The sequence below is a fragment of the Ostrinia nubilalis genome, chromosome 8, assembly GCF_963855985.1.
Source record: "Ostrinia nubilalis chromosome 8, ilOstNubi1.1, whole genome shotgun sequence".
Taxonomy (NCBI): domain Eukaryota; kingdom Metazoa; phylum Arthropoda; class Insecta; order Lepidoptera; family Crambidae; genus Ostrinia; species Ostrinia nubilalis.
This window is the reverse complement of record NC_087095.1, coordinates 10,151,581-10,163,319: the sequence shown is the minus strand read 5'-3', so window position 1 is coordinate 10,163,319 and position 11,739 is coordinate 10,151,581.

Sequence of the window (11,739 nt, the reverse complement as noted above, 5' to 3'; positions counted from 1 at the left end):
AATTTCTCTTTAAACTCCAATATAACTTTTAAGACATCTTCATTCGGGCACACACGCTCCTTCGTCAGGTGAACTTTATCAATTGATATTAATGTAGCAAGTTAGGAGGTATTGCTTTTGATTTTCTACCTTGATTAATGTGTTTTTTGGTGTACATTTCTTTCTTGAGAAACGACCTCAGAGTATGAAGTCCTTTTTCTTTATAAGACAGATTTATTTCAGTAACGATCAGAGAAGAACGAAAAACTCTGACCACAAGAAGTGTTAATGATTGATTCATACAGATTTCTTAATGACCAAAAGCAGGGCTTGTGCCTATGAAAAAAATGTGACGTAGGGGTGGGGCCGATGTAGAGTCGTCATCTAGATAAAAAAGACGAGCTAAATATAAACTATACTCAACATCAAATAAACCGCACCTTCCGCGACGCGAACTTTAATGATTTTCTTCTGACACAATCATGGTGCCCCAACAATATTGGTGTTATTTGAAAGCTCAATAAATATCCTTAAAGAAAAACACATTTAATTTCTTAATAAATGATTAACATATACCATAAATGTGACTTGAAAAAATACCTCACTTTGGGCCCACCTATGGGATCAATGAGACCAATTTTTATGGTTATAAAACCAAATAATGATCTCACGTGTCCTCTTTAACAGATGGATAGCGATTAATCCCAACTTAACAGTTTTATAGCCATAAAAGTTGGCTCTAGCGTAACTACCTATTTTTTGAAGAAGTGACTCTGGATCCTTCTAAAGACACATTTTTGGGGTAAAAACCTTTCCTTTAATGAAATGAAGGTTAGAACTAGGCTTTTTAATGGTGCCAATATTGGTGGGAAGTGGGGATGCATACGTTTGAAAATGCTTGTCGCGTGAGGTGCGATTTATTTGATGTCGAGTGTAGTATTATATCTGTGATATAAGTTAGATAAGCAGTAGGTACATTATTCCATCATTAGGTACATTTTATAATTTCGGATGTATAATGAAGGCATATTAAAGCAAATAACCACATATCCGCCTAACATCAGGATCTATTATTAGTTAAACAAAAAGTAAAGCTCAGGTTGGGTTCTTACTCGTTAAGTTTACGAGTGGTGCTTAGGCGCTTAGCTAATAATAACAAAGTAAACTACCAATGTCATTATTTCAAACACAGAACCATAAGCTAAGCGCCATATTTCCAGAGAGTAACGACAATAAACCAGTGTTGGCGTAGTAGATGTGGCGTGACTGAGTACGACTCGCGAAACTAATAATGCGAAATGGAAAAGTCCAAATGAGCTCCCGAATAAAGCTTATTAGGTAGGTACAGCTGAATAGTATAATGGCGGTTGAATATTGCTTGTAAACAAGGTAACTTTGGCGGCATAGAAATATGACTACTAAGTGAACTTTGAACAGTAAGTAATTATCTTTTGAATTTTTTTAGTGTCTAAAGGATCTAAGTTCAGCAGCTTCACTAACGATTATTTCTCAAATACTTATTATTTTTCAAAATGCAGAAAAAATTTAATGGTTTTTTCAGTAGTAATTTTAATTTTTGAGTAGGTACTTTCGGTAGGAAAACATTATACAACTGTAACTAAAAGTTATCCCAAATTTTAAATTGGAATTCATATAGGGTACTTAAAAACTTTGTACCGCACGAGTTTTATGTGACCATTTGACTAAACGTAACGTCGCAATGTAGCAATTAAAGTTTCAGCGCTCATTACTTTTTATGCGAACTCTATATTTTATTATGAGTTTTGCATTGTTCTAGTCATTATATTAATTCATAGCACAGTAGAGAGGCTTCCGGCGACTGGGACCGCAATTAACTAGGACCGCGGTCCCAGTCGCCGGATCCATAAAAAAGTAATAATTTTCTTCCGGCGACTGGGACCACTCATAGATAACTTAAAAGAAAATATTATTCAATCCAAAATCGGTACAGTACTAAAATCCATGAGTGGTCCCAGTCGCCGGAAGAAAATTATTTAATTTTTACGCATCCGGCGACTGGGACCGCGGTCCCAGTTAATTGCGGTCCCAGTTGACGGAATCCTCCAGTAGAGGCTTCCGGCGACTGGGACCGCAATTAACTAGGACCGCGGTCCCAGTCGCCGGATCCATAAAAAAGTAATAATTTTCTTCCGGCGACTGGGACCACTCATAGATAACTTAAAAGAAAATATTATTCAATCCAAAATCGGTACAGTACTAAAATCCATGAGTGGTCCCAGTCGCCGGAAGAAAATTATTTAATTTTTACGCATCCGGCGACTGGGACCGCGGTCCCAGTTAATTGCGGTCCCAGTTGACGGAATCCTCGATAGTGACTATGAGCTAACGCTTTTACATAAATTGTAATTTGACACTGAAAATGACAATTTAATTTAAAAGACAATAATATCACGGTGGCAGTACTTCCGCATATGACGCGTTAAAGCGAATGTTAATAGATACAATTACGAGGTGCTAAACGGTTTCACGAAAAAGGCACCCATCTCATTAAACGACAAGGCCGGCGTATGAATGGTGGATCAAAGGGATGCTCACGAGTCGCCACTCGCGTGGAGAGCCGTTACCCGGCTGAGCACGCCCTACTCCTTTGCCTCCTTTTTAACAATCTCCGACTCAAGAAACGCCAAATTTGATTATTGGGACAATGTTCCATTCAAAGGGCAGTAAGTGTTTTTCATTAAGAACTATCCTGTGACCCTTTGGATGGTCAGAAGTTGTCATTTTTTTTTCACTTAGGTAAAGTTTTGTGTACAGTACTGGACATTCCATCATATGCGATGTTTAAATGTAGTTTGTAAGGTAATTAGAACACACGGATGCCATTTATATTTTAATTAAAAGTCTAAATCATGTAATTCTAAAACATTTATAATCTTTACTCCCGTAGGATAAGATAAGTTGTTGTATTTGAATAGTAAAATTTTCTACAGCGCCGATGTGATTAGCTCCGTGATTAACATAAGTACCACTTACATTACATGGTAGCGTTTCATGCATGGTTTATAGAGTTTTAAAGCCTACGATTTCAAAGACCTGGTTTATGTTTGTAGCTCATTTTGCCTTTGATACTTGTATAAAGGTTGACTGTTTATGCTGAGGAGAATACTCAGGTAAATTATTGTTAATACTTAGGCAAGCAATTTATTATGTTTTCCGGTGCCTTCTCTTCAATTAGCTACTTCGGTACGTAACTATTTAGCGAACCGCACTAATTAATCTCTATAATAATAGTGTCTTATGAGGATAATTAATTGAAGGCAGTTTGCCCTACATTAAACTCCAGATATTTAGAGCTCATCTACGCTGCTGTATTTAATTAAGTTCTACGTATAAAAAGTCTTTTACCTAGGATTGAATACCTCCGAAATAAAATTATTTCATCAAATCTGGGGAGATCCTATTCATATTTTACGGAGGCTTCCGGCGACTGGGACCGCAATTAACTAGGACCGCGGTCCCAGTCGCCGGATCCATAAAAAAGTAATAATTTTCTTCCGGCGACTGGGACCACTCATAGATAACTTAAAAGAAAATATTATTCAATCCAAAATCGGTACAGTACTAAAATCCATGAGTGGTCCCAGTCGCCGGAAGAAAATTATTTAATTTTTACGCATCCGGCGACTGGGACCGCGGTCCCAGTTAATTGCGGTCCCAGTTGACGGAATCCTCGATAGTGACTATGAGCTAACGCTTTTACATAAATTGTAATTTGACACTGAAAATGACAATTTAATTTAAAAGACAATAATATCACGGTGGCAGTACTTCCGCATATGACGCGTTAAAGCGAATGTTAATAGATACAATTACGAGGTGCTAAACGGTTTCACGAAAAAGGCACCCATCTCATTAAACGACAAGGCCGGCGTATGAATGGTGGATCAAAGGGATGCTCACGAGTCGCCACTCGCGTGGAGAGCCGTTACCCGGCTGAGCACGCCCTACTCCTTTGCCTCCTTTTTAACAATCTCCGACTCAAGAAACGCCAAATTTGATTATTGGGACAATGTTCCATTCAAAGGGCAGTAAGTGTTTTTCATTAAGAACTATCCTGTGACCCTTTGGATGGTCAGAAGTTGTCATTTTTTTTTCACTTAGGTAAAGTTTTGTGTACAGTACTGGACATTCCATCATATGCGATGTTTAAATGTAGTTTGTAAGGTAATTAGAACACACGGATGCCATTTATATTTTAATTAAAAGTCTAAATCATGTAATTCTAAAACATTTATAATCTTTACTCCCGTAGGATAAGATAAGTTGTTGTATTTGAATAGTAAAATTTTCTACAGCGCCGATGTGATTAGCTCCGTGATTAACATAAGTACCACTTACATTACATGGTAGCGTTTCATGCATGGTTTATAGAGTTTTAAAGCCTACGATTTCAAAGACCTGGTTTATGTTTGTAGCTCATTTTGCCTTTGATACTTGTATAAAGGTTGACTGTTTATGCTGAGGAGAATACTCAGGTAAATTATTGTTAATACTTAGGCAAGCAATTTATTATGTTTTCCGGTGCCTTCTCTTCAATTAGCTACTTCGGTACGTAACTATTTAGCGAACCGCACTAATTAATCTCTATAATAATAGTGTCTTATGAGGATAATTAATTGAAGGCAGTTTGCCCTACATTAAACTCCAGATATTTAGAGCTCATCTACGCTGCTGTATTTAATTAAGTTCTACGTATAAAAAGTCTTTTACCTAGGATTGAATACCTCCGAAATAAAATTATTTCATCAAATCTGGGGAGATCCTATTCATATTTTACGCTCCAGAACGGGATAGTCAGTTACAAAGATAAGGAAATTTAATTTTAAAAAGTGCCCCTAAAGCAATTTTTGTGAGATCTACTTGTCGTTGAAGTGAAGAGTATTTTAAAATGATTTTAGCTTTCTTGATTTATTTTTGAACATCAACAAAATGTTTGCAAAGTGTAAGATTATTTCGTTTTGAAAGTGGTAACCTATTTTATATTATTTTAATAACGTTTCATATCGTTTACAAAATATTTTCGTAAAACTTATGTTAGACTGACATCCATGGTGAAACCATATTGTTTTTAAAGTATCTGCAATTGCCGGACCGTGTAAATTTGGGGACAATTGCTACAAGTTATTGTTCCAAGTAAGGTCCCGAGGAATGTTGGTAACATTTTTTATAGTGCTTGATCGCGCAGCCGGGGGACTCGTAAAATGAGATTGGCCCAATCGACGCGGGTTTACAGACTTATTAAATCGATCTTTGAGTCCAATATTCCCCGCGAGTTGTGTGGATGGGCTTCAATTTTCTTTATAAACTATTCTGCTCGTTTCTAAGTGGCTTATGTTTTTATATAAAGGGTATTTGAGTAAACACAGCAGGCCAAACTATGACATCAGTGTATAGACATAGTACATAGTTTGGCCTGCTGTTTTTTGTCTATAGAGACAATTGACTTTTGGGATAGATTCAATTTCGTGATAGCTTCGTGTAATTTGCAAATTTATTACTAATTGCTTAAAAAGACGTAGAGCCTAGCGAACTGATCACGTTCAATCTGTCACGAATGTCAGGTCTAAAAGGGTTAGAAGATTTGACGAAATTGGTAACAACAACAAAATTAGAATAAATCCTAAATTTTTTATGTGAATATTTACATAACAGTGTCCAGTTAAAGCTTTATCGCCTCTTTGTTTAAGCGCGGTATCGTAACCGCGGACTGTTATTCGCTTACATTCATAATTAGCGGTTCTGGCCAGTATATCGGTAGAGCCTTTTAAAGGCAGATACGTTTAGCTAGTAGAGTAGCTTAAAACTGCTTCCAGAATTTTAATCGGGTTGAGCTTGATCCGCCAATTTTTCTGTTATATCCGGCGGGGACCCCTAGTGATGCAAGCTGTCGGAAATTATAGAAACATCTAATGGAACCGTGGCTTTACCTACTGATGCTGATCATCAATAAATATGTGGTGGTTTTAGCTAACTTTATATGTATTAACCGATTGAGTCCCAGACGGCATTAATTAATGTCATAACAATTGATTATCTATTGTGTCTAGATTCGCGGAGCTTGAAGGATTAAGCAGCTATTTATGTATCTTATACATATAACTTCTTGAGGGTAGCGGAGGACGGAGGTATCTAAGTTAGGTTATTCAGCCATGCGGTAATTGGTATAAAGATGATTTCAGAAATTTCAGTTGTCAATTATATAAACCGTTTATTTAATTTAGCGAACATTGTGGACTTGTAGGTACTAAATAAATCATCATCATCATCATTTCAGCCATAGGACGTCCACTGCTGAACATAGGCCTCCCCCAAAACACTTCACACTAAACTAACTAAATAAATAGTGTCACAGAAACAGGTAGAGCGTTTGAGTTTGGTTTTGAAGCTAGATATCTATGTAGAAACAGACTAACCGTAGAAAAATATTAATTCAGTTGTTTGATATTATCATTATTTACAATGGTAGCTGACATCACTAGGGCTAGGGCTGATGTGGCGGCGCATTATTAATTGCCGTCTGCCCAGCGTTTAATATTTCACCTGAGTGCAGGATCGCCTCAACCGCTTGAGCCTTAATCCCCACTTAATTCCCCATATTTCGTCGTTTTCAACGTTTATCCCAAACGGAAACTCGTTTTTTAATTTTAATGCGATCAGATCAGCACTTTTAAATGGTTATGTTGGGTTGTCGCAGTTTTTTTCATCCCATACGGTTTTAGAAGTCATTGATTACAGCAGGCATACTAAACACCTATGTTGTATTCATTCGAAAAATGTTTACTTTAGTCAAAATTTTCAAGGTTTTCCGTACTCACATACCTATATCTAGTTCGAGTAGTCTAGTAGAAAATTATCTATACTCGTACTTAAGAATAATTAAGAGGTTGTCAGACTGTTAATGATTTTAGGAACAGACGTTTAGGCATCTTATAATTTTTCTTGGACTTAACCTTGTTACTTTATCCCAGACAGCAATAATAACGTGTAAAAAGATAAAAAAAAAACATCGTATAAAAAGTTTCAACGAAGCTTCTTCTTCAAATAAAGTAAGCAGGTTAAAGTTTGATAGAAGTGATATTTATAATCTAGGCAGTAGAAGAAACACTAGACTGAATAGTTTACATTCCATAAATCGATCTAGCGGGAACGCTCTCGAATGCAATATCCGCTTTTAAACGAGTTTTTGGTTCAAAAAACTATTCGCTCTAGTACTCAGGTAAAGGCGAATTCGTACAATATATCTGCAATACCATTTTTGGATTGTGAATCTGAACTCAAAGATTTGACGAAACCATAACTATGTCAACTCTGAAATCAGCGGTCGTTGATTTATTATAGAATAAATGTGCCAAAATTCCAGGAAGCAGGACCTTTCTTAAGCTGTCAGATCTACGTGCCCGGCCTATTATTATCACTTCAGCTTGTTAATCCCCTGGGATATGATTGTTGCTTACTATCGTATTCCTACATATGGTAAAGGGTCGGGTCGACCCTCGAAGCCTGGTCTCCGTCTCCTGATCCGCAGGTTGGTGGTTTCCGTTTTATGCAGCTGTATTTTTGAGTTGTTTGGAGTCACCAGCCGACCCCCGCATCATCTTTCTTCCCCGCAATTTTTTATTCCTGGTGTGGCTATTTACACGCCACACCAGTAATTTTTCGCATGGATAAACTAATTGGTCCTGTCAATAAAAACTGGCCATGTGCGAGTTATACTCATGTGCCGGTTCATGGTTCCGGATATTCATCGCATTGTCTACATTTAAGTAGTACCAATACTTATATTTAGTTCAAATTAGAGAAATTCAATTTTTTATAGTATGTTTAGTCAATCACGAAGTTTATAAAACATTTGGAATATAACTATAGGCTTAGAAAATTGGTAGAGAGAATTTAAATTGGTAAAAATTGGTATCAATATTTTATTTACTTACTTAAATGTTTTTTAACAATAAGTACTTATGCCATTAACCTAAAAAATGAAATCTATCATTTCTGCGAAAATTTTATATGAGAAACGGCCAGAGACACATTGGATACACACTTAAGTGATATTAAAAGTTTCCGCAAAATTTTCCAAAAATCTAACCAAGTGATGCTCTCCTCCACCTTTCATGTTATCAACCAAATGTAATCGATATTTAATTCATGTATCACTTCATCAAAGTCCCTTTCGTTTGTGCATGCATTTGTTGCCGTAGTTGCTACAAATCTGAATCAATCAAGTGTTGAATTGACATGTTTCGCACAGACAAACACGCACCCATCGGCAGCTTTTATAAACGACTATGCATTTTTAACAACTTAGTTTTTTATCGACAGTCAATAAAACTTTTAACGGGTGTCGATCAATAGCTGAATAATTGACAGTTTTCTAAACAGGCTGCGATCCTTCAGACCTCTGAAGAAGGTCAACCGCTATAAATACATTATTCGAATAGTTTTTACTGTCTCACAGATATCTGCTGACCAATATATTCGATTTCTCGTCCATTATTGAAACTATTCGAACTATTGATAACATTTTGAATCTGTCAATTCTTTCGTTTGATTTTTGCTAGTTGTTTTGGCATAAATGTTGGCAATATTTTTATATAGCCTGAATTATTTCTAAGTGATTATAGCAGTAGACATTGTTTTCGAGCAGTAAGTAAGTAGAATTTGGTGTAGGTAACTAAATGATTGAAGTTGAGGTACTGGTTTATTCATGTATACTGTGACTTAGTACTTGAGAATCCACAAGATGTGAAGTTGTTTACAGATGCCTAATATTAGTAAAGATTTTTCAGAAAAAATGGTTTAGTAAATACCTATCTAAACTAAAACGTGACATCAAAAGCACTATTAGGATTACGTGACCCGCTTTTTTATTGTAACTGTCCCTAAGCCTGGTCACATTGTCGTAACATCTGATTTGACATCTAACTGAGTTTTCTCTCCGTATTGCATTACTTTATAGAGTTAGACTCGATCGTAGCAACTGTAACCGATAATGGGATGTGTGCCATGACCCTAAGAACTCTTTTTCTTCTAAAGATACGAAGACTGTATCTTTTTTATTAAAAAATAGCTTGTATAACAAATGCTTAACTTGAAATGTTTCAGTTTGTTTTAAGTGTTATATGTTAATTTTCTTTCCAATACTTATACAGGATTATCTTCAGGGATGTTAATTAATCGAGCGTATTTGTTAACAGGATTTAATAAGGGAAAACAAATTGTTTTCGGGCTGGCAAATGGCGCAATCTTCGCGGCAGATAGTAGTAATTGCTAATGAACCTTTACAAGTGCTTAAATATCGGAGGGGACTGTTTAGGACCTCATTGGTGTTTCTCTTGACGTGTGCTCGTAAATTTTTTACGTTTCGATTGAATGGTCCACTCGCCCTTAACTAAAACAGGTTATAAACTTTCACGATTTCAGTTTATGGTACTATTCGTGTTCATTTTATAAATGATGTGCTTCAACGGTGCCCTTTATCTGCTGGTTTATATTGTTCCTTTAATTTATCTTCGGCCGTTCGTCTAACATTGGTTTCAGTTAATTACTTTGCTTGTTTCAATATCTTAAGGTCAAGTAGGTTGTCCTATTTTTCTATTAAAATTTCGTAATTCTGTTGTTAATTGAGAAACATGCACGAATATTTTAAATCTCGAATAACTTGACCGGTAAACATTTTTCAATCTTTAACAAAAAGATGCCTAGTTTCCCCAGTGGTAAAACAAAAATGCCGTCGTTATTGGCTGCAGGGTCAGGGTCCATACATTTTTGTCGGTTCTCCTTTAACACAAAGTTGCCCGTAAGAATTTTGGGCGCAACCGTAGGTAAGTAGGTAAAATATTTTAAGGAAAAGCTTGGTAATATCACGTGTTCGGTTTATTACACGTTCGTTCAGCGTGACCCGCAGAGACGTGTCCGATTGACCAGTCGATGACGCGCCCATCAACTATTTAAAGGCAGGATGCAGGGGATAGGATAAATATAGGATTGGATGAAAATTCAATCATATAACAGTGAATATGGACAGTAAATATAGCACGCCGTTGCACGCCGGACTGTCATTTTTGTTGAAAAATCTCTCTCGCGAGACTCTTTCGATTTGAAGACTCTGGGTTTGATTCCCGAGAGGAAATTGCAAAATAGCTCCTACTAGCTACTACAGCATAACATACTCAGCGTTTGTCTTAATGTACTTTCGTCTACTTTGTAACATCAATTATTCTAAGAAAAACTACATTTCGTGTAAACCTAAGTATCAGGTAGGTAAAACAATTTATACCGAACGCAAATCGCAACCCTAGTTTTTTATTTCCTGCGGTGAAAGCCCGTCTTTGCTCGGGCATGAAAGCTGTTTTAAATATTGCGTCCCGATTTACCCTACTAAAGCCTTCTTACACATATATTACCTTACATGAGAATTACTTCGGGGAAATAGAGCGTTCTGAATTGGTAAACGTTTTGTTGTGTACTGGTTTGTCCCATGGCAACTCTCGCTTTGTGATTAACTAGATTTATACAGCGTGTCCCGCTCCAGCTGGTCTAAAGGAAAATGAGACGTGTTTACCTTAGCTTTAAAGTCAGACATACACTAGAGACTTTATAAATTAGTAGCTAAGTACTTTATAAATAAAACATTAGTACATACCTATAAGTACGCTCTTTGTAAGTATACTTATGAGAGGTAAGTGGAATTTTGATTGTTTATTTAACTCTATATAATTTACTATTTTAAAAAGGCTGTATTTCATAGACAAGATGACTTCCTATGCTAAGCAGGTAAGTCTACATCACTGCAATTGGAGTACTCCACTAGCTCCAATGGCAGGTGCATATCAAAAGCACTCATTAAAAAAAAAAGTTAAAACCTGTACTAAGTATGTACAATTGTACATATCGTACAATAGGTACTGAAAAATTTGTATACGTTTTTAAAAACAAAAGCTTAGCTAATGCTGCGAATTCTTTGTATATAAACATTTCGATACGAACCGACAACAATTTAATATAAAAGGCGTCGAATTGACGCCTACAAAGGGCGCATTCGGACGTTGCTCGCCGAGGCGAAAACAAATTAATTGCTATTGGTTACGTTCCAGTGTCGTAATTGCTTTGTTCTCGCGCTCTTCGATCGATCAAGTGAGAAAAATTAATTGAAATGCCTGACGAACCTATAGACGTCATCGTCTATCCCTTTCTTCACCCGGAACGACGCGTGGGGATTGCATAAAAATAATGATTAAAATCGACTCCGAATTAATTTCAGTTGCGATCAACGATTTGGGGAAATCCGTTCATGGATTGACAACCCGTTCGTCATAGTTCCGCGCGCCCAAATTTGTCATAAAGGGCGCTGATCTTGGAAAATAGCTTAGGTACCTACTAGGGCATGTAATATCGGAAGGTTTTCAATTCCGATATTGGATTCCGATATTAGATCTCAATATCGGAATTCCGATATTAATATCGGAATTGAGTTCATGTGCTATAAAATTAATATTTGGTTATATTCGTAAGAATTCTGGATTGTTTACAATAAAATAATGATTTTAATCAAAATCTTTAATTTGGAACAAAACAGCACTTCATAATATTGAAGTATTTTAAAACCATTTTTACGTTATGGGTATCTATTGCATTTGGTTTTTTATGTGACAAGAGGCAAACGAGCAGACGGATCACCTGATAATGAATGGTTACAGATAATGAGCCTATATGGACTAG